At 45.9% G+C, this 14,715-nt stretch overlaps 1 long non-coding RNA gene across 1 annotated transcript; it reads left to right on the top strand.

Moving 5' to 3' along the window:
* The first annotated feature begins 244 nt into the window (after nucleotides 1-244).
* On the top strand, nucleotides 245-8,422 carry LOC309386699. Its single transcript, XR_014174474.1, has 3 exons — nucleotides 245-357; nucleotides 5,019-5,106; nucleotides 6,861-8,422. It is a non-coding gene; the product is annotated as an uncharacterized lncRNA (long non-coding RNA).
* Nucleotides 8,423-14,715: the final 6,293 nt, after the last annotated feature.

The following is a 14,715-nucleotide window of genomic DNA, read 5'->3' on the forward strand; positions in this document are numbered from 1 at the left end:
AAGATGATGAGAAGAAAACTCCCTTTTCCATTCACTCCTGTATCATTTATTCCCATCCCAAACACCATGCCCTCACCTTCCCTGTTTCTTATGGCAGCCGATAGTAAGTAAGCGAAGCAGAGACTGACAGAAACATGGGTAGCTGTGAATTTAGGTTCCTGGCTTTACACTGTGGGCTCCTCTTTTGGATCACTGGTCATTTGTCTATCACATTAAGTTTATACAAATATGCCAATAAACGGTACTTTCCTTCACCTGCGGAACTGTCATATCGCAAATATGGAGTGATGTCATTCTATCTCTACATCAAGCTGGCTGGAATTCTACTGTAGACCCAACAAATCTGGAGCAAATCAAGTAAGGGAACACTGGATCAGAATACTGGAAAAGGATGAGATGCAACAGGGAGAACTTTAGCTATGAGATTCATTTCCTTGTAGATTGTTTTCAGGTGGGCTAAGGACAAGCAAAATTTTATGGCCAAGAGCTGCTCTTAACATGAGCAGTCAATGATGCAGAGTGGGGCTGCATTACGTATGCGGGAAGGATGGTTACTGCATTTGGGTTCAGGGAGGTGGGGGATTTTCCTTACATTTTTAAAACAATTTTACAGCTCGTATATGTTCTGTGTCAAAATGACAAGACGCTGCAACTGGTTGTTGGCAATCTTGGAGCTGAAATTTGGTACCATATTTATGTGGGGCCTACACGGAAGGAGATGGGTCAGAATCATATCCTTCCCTAGTATAGTAGGTTGTCTGCCCTTAATATAAGCCGGTATTCTGGCCTCCCTCACTTCTTATCTACCGTATTTTTCAGAGTATAAGACACACTTTTTCCCCCTCCTAAAAGAAGCTGAAAATTTGGGTGCGTCTTATACTCCAAATGTAGCCCCGCCCACCCACCAGCCTCCACGTGTTTTCTTCCTGGCTGCAGAGATTGCCACCGACAATGGCTTGTGTTTTTGGACTCCGCGCATTGCATTTTCAGCCTCTAAATGCTCAATGCACGGTGCCCAAAATGGCTACCCGGAACAGCCGCTGCCTTCTCTTACCCCTTCCCTGCTTTGACTGCTTTAGTCACTGGAGCTCCCTCCAAGGATCAGCTATGCTTTTGAAGCACAGCCCCTACCACCCCCAACCTCAAAACCAGCAAGCGAACTAATGTGCTGAAGCTGGCCAGGCTAAGGACTAGCCAGATGAATACCTGGCAGGCAGAATTCCCCCCCCCCTATTTTCCGCTCCAAAAACTAAGGTGCGTCTTATACTCCAAAAATACGGTAAGTAGGAGGCCCAGATGATCTTTCCAGCCATCCTTTGTTGCAGTACTTCAAATATCTGCTAAAATTCCAAAACTAAGACAAGCCATAATAAATTACTATGGCTAGGTTAATTGTATAATTTTACTTGGAATTTTTAAATTTGTGTTGCCCTCTTTTGTTTTTCCAAGATTCCTTTTTCCAAAACCATTATGGTGTTTAGAGATTTGGCTTAGTTTGTTGATTCAATGAAATGTTTTGTCAATTATTTGATTGCTATTAATGGTGCCATGAATCTTCTCTTGATGCCCCTTGACTAATGGCTCTGGCTGGGTGTGAAAAAACTCGCAGGAAAGGGGAAGGGAAATGGATCCATCAGGCCACAGACTGTTGCACACAAAGGTGTGCCGTCCCAGGGAGCTGCTGAATGGTTTTATAATTATGGGATTGAATGAAGTTGCTATGCAAATTGCGTGTTATGCTGTAAAAGAGTTAAATACCCCAAGTGGCATCCATCCATTAAGCAAAATGTCTCCTGGAGCTATCCAGTTAGGCTCTGAAAATCGCTCTCTTCTGTTATTCTTTTCTTTGTAGGCAGCCTACATTCTCATCATTCTCTTCTCATCATTGCTTTCCTACCCCTTGCTGTATGCCTGTGTAGTTACGGCTGCTCTTTTAATTTCTTCTCCCTTAACTTTCTCCCAGGGAGGAGAATGATGACGTGAAAGGAGCCTTTGTATGTAGGAAAGCAAATATGGTTCCATTGTTTCTCCTCTCTGTAGCTACTATTATCCATCCACAAAGAGGATGAAGTATCAGCTGCTTGGATGAAATGTCAGCACCACTCATCTATCACCAGGGGTGATTTATCACCCACAGATTCACAGCATTGCTCCTGGATGAGAGCTGGCATAGGTGCTTAAGACATAAACAAAGCATTGGAGGCTTCAGTGAAGGAAAAAAGCAGTCACAGGAGAGACAAAACTGTTGTAGCATCCAAAATCCTTTTTTGTAGTGCCCAGAAAGCGTAGACCACAGCAGCTGAAGTGTGGTTTTCAGCTATTTTGCAATCGGATATAAAACTTCAATAGACATTCTTTCCTTTTTAAAAAAAATCTTCAAAAATTCAAGAAAAAGCCCCCCAAATTCTAGTTCTCCCCACTTTACACCATCACATTGGCCACTGAAGCAGAATTACAGCATTGGAAGGTACTTTGGAGGAGAAATAGTTGTCCAATCTCTTCTTTAAAATCTTCAATGTTCACCTCCAAACCTTCAACCCCACCTCAAATTTGAAAAGCATCAAAATTGCCCATCACAGATGTAAAATCCCATAATAATAATATTATCATATATAGCAGTGATGGGTTGCACATTTTATTACCACTGGTTTGTCCTGCATGCCTCTTCTTGCTTTGGGGGCGCATGCACTCCTTTTGCGCATGCACCTGGCCTTCCGTGCATGCACTTTCTTGCACTCCCCTTTTGCGCATGCACACAACCTCAAAAACGTGCCTAAATAGGATGGCATAGAGCTGGGGGGGGGGCTGATTTCCATTACCGGTTCGCATGAACTGGTCCAAACCGTCTGAATACCACCTCTGATAAATAGCAATTTTGATAAGGACTGGAAAAGAAATCTCAGGATTGCAGATAGTTTTGGCAAATAGGGTTGAGTGAGTAGTGAGTAACAAGAGTAGTCAGTGCAGTTTTCCATGGTGCTGAGACCTCCCTTCCGACTGTCCCAAAGATGCTTTTTTCAAGAGGCAACTGGACTTTCTTGTTTTTCTTTAAAGACATTTAGCTTCTCATCCAAGAAGCTTCTTCAGCTCTGACTGGATGGTGGGGAATGGAAGGATTTATACTCCTTGCAGACAGCTGTTCATTTGCATTCTTATAGCGGGTGAAACAGAGTTCTCTGTTTCACACATACATCCTTCCCATTCATCAGAGGGAAGGGAACCTTTTCCTGTATCCCTCAATAACTCTGCTGTCGGTTATTAATTTATAGATTGCTCTGAGGTGTGGTTTGAGTAAGCCACAATTCGTTGGGATCACAAATTATTTTAAGTCATGAATCAAAGTTTACAAATTACAGTGGTGGGTTTTGCAAAGCACATCATATTAAAACCGAACACACCATAACCTAGCGTAATAAGACCTCTGAACCGAATGAATCCTTAATAAGAAACTGGAAAATTAGTTTACAGTATTTGACAGACATTCTGCAAAAATATTTCTCTGATTATGTGACACCTCATTAGCATTTATTTCTTAATGATTGTTCCCAGGAATCCCTGTGTAGTTGACTTCCCAAATGCAGGTTCTTACCCTGACCCAAGCACCGCCATAAAGAAGGCCACTCACATCTTACTCTGACATTACAATTGTGTCCACTATGAAGATGGATTCTGTTTGTATAACATTGGGTGTGTTCAGCAGTCTCTCCATGACTCAGCCTCTGCTCTGTCTCTGATTCCTTCATTAAACAGAAGAGTCAGCAGCCCCGGATAATTTCCTCACCCTTGAATGACTTTTAGCAACTGCTCATGGGAAGACCCAGCCCAGTGGAAATATTCTGCAAAGGAACACAAATATGTACATCTGCCATCTCTGAGCCACAAACTCAACCTTCATTTGGCCCCAAGACTTGGGACCATGTGTCTTCAGTTCAGTTTCTGTTATAAAACATTTGAAAATCTGCAAAGCTGACTAGAGCCACAGAAATGTTGATGTTCTCTTTTCTGGCAGATGACTAATCCTGGGAAATTGTGCTGAGCAGGCAAAGTATAATCACTAGTGAGCCAATTCCAATTGCGATAAAAAACACACCAGATCATATTTCAAAGAATTCTCTCTCATGAAAAGTCCCATGCCTTTCAGAAAGTGCTATTTAAAGGGAATCTTTATAAATGCTTCAATCTTGCTTGCACATTTTGGCCAAAGAGACAAAGTTCCCCCAAGAGCACAGTTTTCTGACTTTGTACCAGCTGCCTAGATTGCCTGGCTTTTAATACTGTAATGTTTCAAGGAAGGATTCAATTGGTGCCTCTTTACTGGATAAAATGTTGTCAAAATAGTCTATAGCAGAGTGCTTTTAAACCTGGGTAAATTATACAAAATTGGGTAAAAGAGGTTTTCTTTTGGGTAACAGGAACCCATTACCCAATCGTGACAGGGACTTTTTACCCACATTGGGTAAAAAGACGTTATGATCAGGAGTTTTGTATAATGCCTTGGTAAGGCCACACTTGGAAGACTGCATTCAGTTTTGGTTGCCACGATGTAAAAAAGATGTGGAGATTCTAGAAAGAGTGCAGGGAAGAGCAACAAAGATGATTAGGGAACTGGAGGCAAAAACATATGAAGAGCGGTTGCAGGAACTGGATATGTCTAGTTTGATGAAAAGAAGGACTAGGGGAGACATGATAGCAGTGTTCCAATATCTCACAGGTTGCCACAAAGAAGAGGGAGTCAAACTATTCCCCAAGGCACCTGAGGGTAGAACAAGAAGCAATGGGTGGAAACTAATCAAGGAGAGAAGCAACTTGGAACTGAGGAGAAATTTCCTGACAGTTAGAACAATTAATGGAACAGCTTGCCTCCAGAAGTTGTGAATGCCCCAACACTGGAAGTTTTAAAGAAGATATTGGACAAACATTTGTCTGTGGTGTAGGGTTTCCTGCCTAAGCAGGGGGTTGGACTAGAAGACCTCCAAGGTCCCTTCCAACTCTGTTATTCTGTTTTCTCTTTAATGAAGAAAAGAGTTTATGAAGCACTGCTCTACCATCTGCAACTGCTCATTGTTTGCCTTGAATCCAACCAATTCAAGCAAAAGGATATAAGAGGTAACGTTTTTAGTCTCTCATATAAGACTGCCTGAAGAAACAAAATTGAGGAATTCCCTTCTCTCTAGCTTCAGTTCTTATGTCAGTCATGTATGCTTCCAGTATGCTGTGTGTATGTACTTGAAGTGGTACAGTCCAAGAAAGCCTTTACCATCATATTGCACTAATTATGTACTCTGCCCTTCTAGCTGATGGTACCACCGGCCCTTTTCCATTCTCTGGGGTGGGTGCACCCTGTACATACTCTTATCCTGGCCCCTTTCCAGTGTTTGCTGTGCCAGCTTCCCATCAAAGAAAAGCACCCATTGTCTCTCACAGCTGCCCATTCATATTCATCCTTCTTCCTCTATCAATGGGCTATTAGAGGAACTTGCCCTTCAGGAAGCAGCGTAACCCTTCAAACCCCAGTATGTGTCCCCTACCAGTGTGGATAAAGCCTCTTTTGACGCATAGAGGGTCTTGCTTAAGGGAATCATAGATCTTTTGTGAAAAAGATGACTGCAGAAAATTTGGAATAGTAGCTGCAAAATGGTTACACTTCCTCTGAAGATCTTGAAAGCAACAGGGAGATCAATGAGCATTAGTCTAATCAAAACAGAATAGCAAGAATAGTAGCAACAGCTCTTAGACCTATATGCTGCTTCATAGGGCTTTACGCATGTACAGAGTCAACCTATTGCCCTCAACAATCTGGGTCTCATTTTACCGACCTTGGAAAGCTGAGTTAATCTTGAGCCAGTCAGGATTGAACTCCTGGCAGAGGGAATGCACAGTTAGCCTGCAATGCTGAATTCTAACCACTGCACCACCATGGCAGATGTAAAATCCTTGCTCCAACTTTAAACTGGATCAAGAACAAGAAGGTGCCTGGATTCACACACCATACTCAGCTAAAAATATAGGATAATGGAAATGATTTTGGACGTCATCTAGTCTAACCCCTTGCACAATGCAGAATCTGCTAAATAACATTGAACAGATGGCTATCCAGCATCTGTTTGAAAATCTCTAGTGAGGGAAGTTGTAATAGGAGTGGCTTATAAACCCAGTGAAATAAATATACTTCATGAGAGTAACCTATTCTTCCAGTTGACAGGTCTTAATTTTTCCGGAGGCATATAACTTGTTTCTCTCTTTATTGTTTTATTTTTATTATGTAAAGTGCCCAGAGTCAGTTGAAGTCAGGCATTATTTAAATCTATGTAATAAACAAACAAACCAGAATCTTTTCCTTTAACCCAAAGGTGTCAAACCCGTATCGTCACAGTGTCATCATGTGACATATCACAACTTCCCCCGCCCTTTGCTAAACCAGATGTGGGCGTGGCCAGCGCATGACCCAGAGGTGGTTTCCTACCGGTTCGGACCGGTTCGGCCGAGTAGGTAGTAAGTCAGCTGGCCACGCCTGCAAATCAGTTCTATCGGCAGTGCCCTAGGCATCGGCATCTTGTTTTTTTGCTTTGGCGCATGCACATAAGCATTTTTAACCTGCTGTGCATAGTGCGCATCAAGCGCACGCCCAAAGCACGTCCCTGAGTGAACTGGCAGTAGAAGCTGGAACCCACCCCTGGTGTGACCCATCTGGACCACGGGCCTCGAGTTTGACAACCCTGCTCTAACCTGTTGACTCTGTTCCTACCTCTGGGCTCCAGAGAGGAAGTCTACTTCTACCTTTCCTACAAAACTCTTTATAAAGTTGAAAACTGCTTTTATAACTCCCTGCGGTCATTGTCGTCTTCTTTTCTTTTTTGCAGGTTAGACATATATAGATTTGGTTTCCAGACCCTTCAACCTCTGGGTAGACTTGGTCCTTTTCCACAACTCAGTTTGTTGAGTCCCTTTAAGACTGTGCTGCCTAAAACCGGACCCTGCATTCTAAGAAGGTCCTGACTGAGATGGTATAGAACATGGCTGAGTCCTCCTGCAGCAACCAGGGCTGGAAATGAACTTCAAAGGAACACATTTCTTTTGGCTCTGCTGTGACAATTGCTGGAGAGAACAACTAAAAAGACTAGACAAGAATTCCCACTACTTTTGCCTTCAAAGGAGAACTCTGCACACATTTAACGAAGCCGTAAACTTCTTATTTTCCCCCCCTATTCTTTGATGTAGAAGAGGGGAAAAAAGACTTTTCTGAGAAAGCAGACCAGATTGCAGCTGGGCATTGTTTACATGGTGGCTACCAGCCTGTTGCTTAGTATGAGAAACTGGTGTCAAAGTGAGACTTCTGTGATCTGGAGTTTATACTCATGTTAATACAGCTGTGCAGAAATGAATGAATAAATGAATAAATATGCAGCTGTTTACAGATTCAGAATAAGAAAACAGTAAATGTGGAAGGTGGACACTTCCTTTGACAGAAATAAGATCTTCCAAACATTTCCCTATAGCTGGCTGGGTATGTTTTCATTTTATTTATTTGTTGATTTGTTTATATTCTGCCCTTACTTTTACTCTGCCTTTTGGAATAAAAAAATGTACTCCCCACTCTTTCTTGCAGAAATGTTCTAATTCTGAAATACTCTCTTTTTGCATGCTCAACATGTTTCGTATTTTCAAGACTATTCAAATTTGGAGATTGTGATGGCCATTCTAAACCAGTGTCTTTTTTCCTGTAAGAAAAGTCACTTGGAAGAATGCTTAAAACTTTAAATTACTGAAATATCAAAACTCTTTTCTGCAATTTTGACAAAAATAAACAGAATTCTAATCAAAAGGAGAAAAGGTGCTAATGACCCAATTTGGAAAATGAAGTGCAATTTCTGCTGGAAATTGTGCAGTCAAGATTTTGCTTTCCAGGAGATCAATCTGAAATGCATAGTTTGTTGATATAGAGAAAGCATATGATAAAGCAAATAGGCTTAATTTATGAATTTTTTTTTGTCTAAGTGTGAAACAGAAGATTGGCTGCTAAATGTGAGGAGTACGGTATATGATGGAAGTAAAACATATAAGAATAAATAGAATTTTTAGTAAATGGTTCAACATTGAGTAAGGAGTAAGATAAGCACATATGTTATCCTCCTTTATTAAAAAGTGTATAAGGAATGCTTATGATAATAGTAGATTGGCTAGGCATGTGTGATGAATGTCCAACTGTAGAATACTAAGAGGAAAATAATGTTTCAGCAGTCAAAGTTAATTGTGCTTGATAGGTAAATAACATGACCAGTTGTAAGTTGTATGTGAATATTGAAAAACTAGAGCAAGTAGATTAATGTACACTGGATATAATATTTGCTAAAGATGGAAAGATAGAAAAGTGGATGGAGAAACTTCAAAGTGCTGAAGTACTGTGGTCTATTGTGAGGAATAAATGTTTGTCAGAGGAAGCAAAAATGTCTATCCTTAAGAGAATTCTTCTGTCCCCTCCATTATATGGAAGAGAGAATTTGGGATGTTGAAAGAAACATAAAAGCAAAGTGAAAAAAATCTGAATAGGATATTTAAAAAGCGTGTGGCGTAAAACAGGAAGATATAAGGTCAGGAATGAATGGGTGCAGCATGATCTCATCTAAAAGAGAGTATTCATCCTCTCTGAACTGTCTTTCAATTTACTGAGCTTTTCTTTTAGACTATGTTCACATGTCATACTTATTACACATGGTCAGCTGAACATGCTTTTAACCCAGGTCAACTGAATTGGGTCCTTATGCTAGAAACGAAATGGTCCTATAAACTAACCCAAAGCCAATGTAATTATTTTTATACTGCCAATGTTATATCCCCTGGGTGGCTGTTAGGAAAATATTGTGAACTCAGAATATTATTATCTGAAAACTTGAAAGCTAGATTTCCTGTTCATCTTGTGAGCAAGAAAAAGAAGGAAACTTTGCCTTTCCAAAGTCAGATAAATTGGATCCCAGAAACAAAAGGAGCCAGTTGTCTAAATTGTAACTTAATCCCTTTCCTTTGTAATAAAACGTAATTAGAAAAACTCCATGAAAACCTTGGATTCGGCTACCAAGTGTGTGACAGCAGATGAGGAACTGAGAAATATTATCTTGCTGATGCTACAGTGTTAAGATAGGCTGTCTTGTATATAACTAGTACAGAGTCTCCTTAGCTTTCAAGGCCAAACAAATCTTTACTTTTTTATAATTGTATTATTAAGATTTCTATGCCACTCCATTCCACGTGGGGTCTGAGTGTCTTAGCTCAAGAAGGTAAGGAGCAGAGGAACTGAATTAAATCTGGATGAAAGACTGCCATTAAAGAGCAAGGCTGTAGCCTTGCTGGGGAAGCCCAAAAACATTGCTTGAATGAAAGCACTGGGGGAACTATTTTCAAAGTGCGTACTGTCAAGGCTATGGTTTTCCAGCTGCAATGTATGGCTGTGAAAGTTGGACCATAAGAAAGGCTGAGCGCCGAAGAATTGAGGTCTTTGAACTATGGTGCTGGAGAAGACTCCTGCGAGTCCCTTGGACTACAAGGCAATCCAACTGGTCAGTCCTAGAGAAGATCAACCCTGATTGCTCTTTAGAAGGCCAGATCCTGAAGATACTTTGGCCACCTAATGAGAAGGAAGGACTCACTGGAGAGGAGCGTAATGCTGGGAAAAATTGAGGGCAAAAGAAAAACGGGATGACAGAGAATGAGGTGGCTGGATGGAGTCACTGAAAGAGTAGACGTGAGCTTAAATGGACTTCAGAGGATGGTAGAAGACAGGAAAGCCTGGAGGAATGTTGTCTATGGAGTCGTGATGGGTCAGACATGACTTTGCAACTAACAACAAAAAGAAATACTATGACAGTGTTTGTGAAGCCACTGGGAACAGTGCTCAGCTTGAAGACTGCAGTCTAAAGCAGTGGCTCCCAAACTTTTGAGTGTCATGGACTAGTTCCATGGAGAAAGGTTTTTCCATGGACTGGAGGGGGCGTGGTTTTCCAGTGGAAGAGACGGAGTGGTCACGTGTGGGTATTCTCAAAGCCTGATTGGTCCAAAGACTGAGAGCAAACTTCTTAAATACTCCTGCCTTCCATTCCTGCCCAGTTTTCCTCTCAGTCTCTTGGTCCAAGCACTGAGATTGGGTTTTAGGTAGGAAAGTGTATTTTTTTCTTTTTCGTTTCAATTGGATTGTTAATTTGGCTCAATTGGTGACTTTAAATTTAAACAAATTCCAAATTGCAGCTGCAACCCAAAGGGACAGTCCTTTCTGCCTCAGGCAGTTTGGGGAGGGCCCCATGGGGCGTTCTACCTCCTCTCCGCGGGCCAGGAGTCTTTGCCTGATCCTTGGGACTGCGGGGGTGCCATACTCCTAGGGGCGGCTGGTGAGTGAGTCAGCGCCTCCCAGCTGCGGCTGAGGAGAGCCGGACCTTTGAAAGCGCACGAGGAGCATGCGAGGTGCCCGTTCCTCGTGTGGCTTGGGGGGAGTGCGCGCTGGTGCGCAGGGCCCCCAGAGTTCCTTACAAGGCCGCCGTTTCAATCCAGAGCTCCTGGCGGGGTGGCAAGGCCTTCCGTGGCGCCCAGTGTTTCGCCGCCAGCATGCTGCCTGATCCGGCAGCCATTTTGGTTGGTGCCACGTCCGCAGAGCTAGGCCTCAAGCCATGTGGCCATTTTGAACAGGCCTAAGCTGGCAGGCCCTGGTCTACCAGGCACATTCAAGGCCCAGGTTCCGGCGGGACTGACAGAGGCCTACTTTCCATCGCCCCAGGCTTCAGGACACGTAAGTGGGGCAATGGAGGAGGGCTCGGAAATCCCTCAGGGTCAGGCGGAGGGCCCTTTGACGGAGAGCAGAGGGCTTGGGCAGGTATCTGGGCCCAGGGAGACCCAGCCAAGCCCTTGGCCTCTCATTGCCCCTCGAGGTCCACTATGAGGGAGGAGGCCAGGAGGCACAAGGCCTTAGAAAAGACCTTTGCCAGGGCTGAGTCAGCTGGGCCTATTTCCACCAGCAGATCCAGGTCACCACTCAGGCAGGCTTCGGCTCGTTCCTCCACCAGGGGGTTCAGTCCTTCTTCTCCCTTGGCCTCTCCAGCCAGATCCCGTAGCTGTTCTAGATGGAGAGGGCATGCTTCTCCCTCTCTTTCGGTTTCCCAGGCTCAGGGAGGGATAGCTCTGAGGACCCTTTAGAGGATACCTCTGGGGCTCATCATTCAACCCGTAGGTTGGCACCATGAGGTCCTAGCTCTCATGATAAGGACATAGGTGACTTGGAGAACCTCCCGAAGGGATCAAAAGACTTATTGCGACAGCTATCTCATGGGGCATTGCCCAACTGGAGAAGGGCTCCCACTCCTCCAGATCTCAGGGCGGATCAGGCCGTTTCCAATATAGGACATCCCCTCCATCCGTGGTTAGCGAGGGGAGGAGAACCTCCAGGATATGGGGTTTTCGGAGGACGAAGTTGTAGCTCCTCCTGATCCACCTTCTTCCTTGGGCCTTTTTCCTCCAGCCATGTTCAAGATACTCCTGAACAAGGCAAGGAAGACCACCAAAATTGGGACTGGGGATCCCATGGTACACCCCCCCCAGGGACCCAGATATGGCCATGTTTTCAAACACAGCCACAAATAAGGAGGAGATTCTAGCCCCTCCCTTGTTTATGGAGGTCCTCACCAACCAGTGGGCCCGGCCCTCAAATTTCTCTAATCCAGGGAGTAATGACCACCGCTTCTACAATGTGGAGCAGACCTTTGCCCAGGTCATTCATTTGCCCAATATTGACACCCCGGTAGCTACTCTAGTCTCTTCTTCCCCAGTGGTGTCTGGCAACACGGCGGATAAGTTAAAACCTGAGGATAAGTGCGCAGAGCTTACCTTGCGGAAGAATTTCAATGCCACCACCTGGGCCATAAAGTCTGCGGCGGCAGCATCATACTTCAACTGCACTATGGTCATGTGGCTTCGCCAACTCCAGGATCGCATCCCGATCCAGGATGAGCGGCTCCACCAAGATCTTACTAAAATTATTGCTGCCTCGCAATTTTCCATGGATGCAACTGGACACGGTTAAGTTTGTGTCCAGTGCCCTGGCCACCTCTGTTACTTCCCGTCACCTATTATAGCTCCGTAACTGGCAGATGGATAACAAGGCCAAGTGGAATCTGGCGGCCCTCCCCTTCAAGGCCCCCAACCTCTTTGGGGAGGCTCTCGATCCTATTTTAGTCAAGAACAAGGACAAAAAGAAAGTCCCGCAGTCCAATTCTAAGAAAGCCGAGGCTCGGGCTCACCCTTATCGTAGGCAATCTTATAGAGGTTCTTTGACCATCATCAGCGTTTCTCCTCTTTCAGGTCAGACAGGCAGTTTTCTCGGTCGTCCTACCAAGCCCGGAACAGATACCAACATCAGTCTCGGCGGCCCTTTCGAGGAGGCAGAGGTCGCCCCTTCTGCAGAGGGAAGTGACTCGAAACCGAGTCATCCCATAGGTGGCTGCCTATCCCACTATGCAGATCAATGGGACGAGATCACGTCAGACCCCTGGGTCAGGTCCACGGTTCCTCAAGGCCTCAGGTTAGAATTTCTCTCCATCCTCCCGGATCTCTTCAGGTCGTTCCCTCCGTCGTGGAGTTTGGAGTGCCACCATCTAATGGATCAGGCTCGACATTCGGGCGGTGGAGGCCGTTCCCCAGGTGGAACGGGGTCAGGGTCACTACTCCAACCTGTTTGTGGTTCCGAAGAGCTCGGGGGGCTGGAGGGCCATTCTGGACCTCAAGCGACTGAACTGCTATCTGGTGTACAGACACTTCAAGATGTCCTCCCTCAAGTCTGTCCTTCAGGGCATCCGGAGGGGGGATTTCTTAGCATTGGTAGACCTAACAGAGGCCTACCTACATATTCCTATTCTCCCGGCTCACCGCAAGTTTCTGAGATTCTCGCACGGGGACTGCCACTACCAGTCCAGGGCCCTATTCTTTGGGTTAGCTTCAGCCCCTCGGACATTTATGAAGATGCTGGCAGCATTGGCGACTCACCTGCAAGCCATCCCAGTGAGACTCCAATGCTACCTGCACGATGTCCTGGTCCAGCAGTCTCGGACCTGCGTCTAACTATTTGGAGTCTTCAATCTCTGGGGTTCTCGATGAACTTCCCCAAGAGCCACCTCTCATCTTCCACATGCATACTTCACCTGGGGACGGTCATAGACTCCGTGTCGGGGGTGGTCCAGCTCTCCCAGGACCGCCAAACAAGTCTGTGGCAGCTGGCAGGAAAGGTACACAAAAGTTGGTTAGTTTCTGTCCTCACGTTATCTCAGTTACTCGGCAAGATGGTGTCCTGTATAGGGATTGTCCCATGGGCCAGACTCCATCTTCAACCACTTCAGTGGGAGCTCATCCCCTTCCAGAGGGGGAGGCTGAGCAACTCTCTTCGGACCCTGAGACCTACGGCGGGGGTCAGGGCCTCCCTAAGGTGGTGGATCTCCCCGGCGATTCAAAGGGGTTGCTCCTTCTGGGAGCCGGAAAGGGTGATGGTGACCACGGATGCGAGTCTATTCGGTTGGGGGGTCCTGGTGGGCTCTAGGTTGGCCCAGGGCAGGTGGACGCCATCAGATCTCTGACACAATATAAATTGGTTGGAACTGAAGGCACCTAACCCTAACCCTAGCCCTGCAATATTTCTGGACCTCCGTGGAGGGCCATCATGTACTCCTCTTGACAGACAACGTGGCCACCAAGGCCCACATAAACCGTCAGTGGGGGACTCACTCTCGAGCTCTATGATTGGAGGCTCTGAGACTCAGCACCTGGGCGGAAAATCACCTGGTGTTCCTGGTGTCAGAGTACATCTCTGGCCTGGCAAATCACCAGGTGGACTGGTTGAGTCGGGCGACCCTGAACAATGGCGAGTGGCAACTTCATCTGTCCTTGTTTCAGGGGATCTGCCGGAGGTTTGGCACTCCTCTGGTGGATCTATACGCCACCCTGGCAAATTCATAGCTGCCGTGTTTCTTCACCTGGTTTCAGTCCCTGTCCACGGAGGGCACGGACACCCTCTGGAGCAGGTGGCCTACGGGCCTTCTCTATGCCTTCCCTCCCATCCCCCTGATTCTGGGGACTCTCAGGAAGGTGGTAGTGGAGAAGGCACTAGTCATCGTGGTGGCTCCTTATTGGCCCAGGAGGCCCTGGTTTGCGGATCTAGTCCAGCTATCTGTGGCCCCACCATGGCAGATTCCGCAGGAGGAGGTAGTCCTGGGGCAGGGGGTCCTACTTCACCCGGAGCCCCAGTGGCTCCATCTGGCCTTCGGGCTCTTGAACGGCGACTCCTGAGGGCGGCCAGCCTGTCCTCCGGTGTCATACGCACCATCGAGGCCTCCAGGTGTCCGTCAACGACCAGGATTTACAACTCCACCTGGTCAGCTTTTGTCAAGTGGTGCACTCCACTCAGTATTTCCCCTGAAGTGGCGACTATTCCAAACGTCCTGGACTTTCTGCAGAAAGGTCTGGATGAGGGTTTGGCTGTAAACACCCTGCACAGGCAAGTGGTGACCCTGTCTTTGGTCTTGGGGGTGGGGGGGTCTTTCTCTCTCTCTCAAGTTCCACTGATCAAGCGTTTTCTAAAAGGGGCGGCTAATCTCAGACCTACCCCCATTCATAGGTTCCCTACATGGGATTTGCCCCTGGTACTCCGGGCCTTGACGGGTTCACCATTTGAACCTCTCCGGTCTGTTCATC

This window comes from Natrix helvetica (assembly GCF_964273705.1).
Source record: "Natrix helvetica genome assembly, chromosome: 2".
NCBI classification, from domain to species: Eukaryota; Metazoa; Chordata; class Lepidosauria; order Squamata; family Natricidae; genus Natrix; species Natrix helvetica.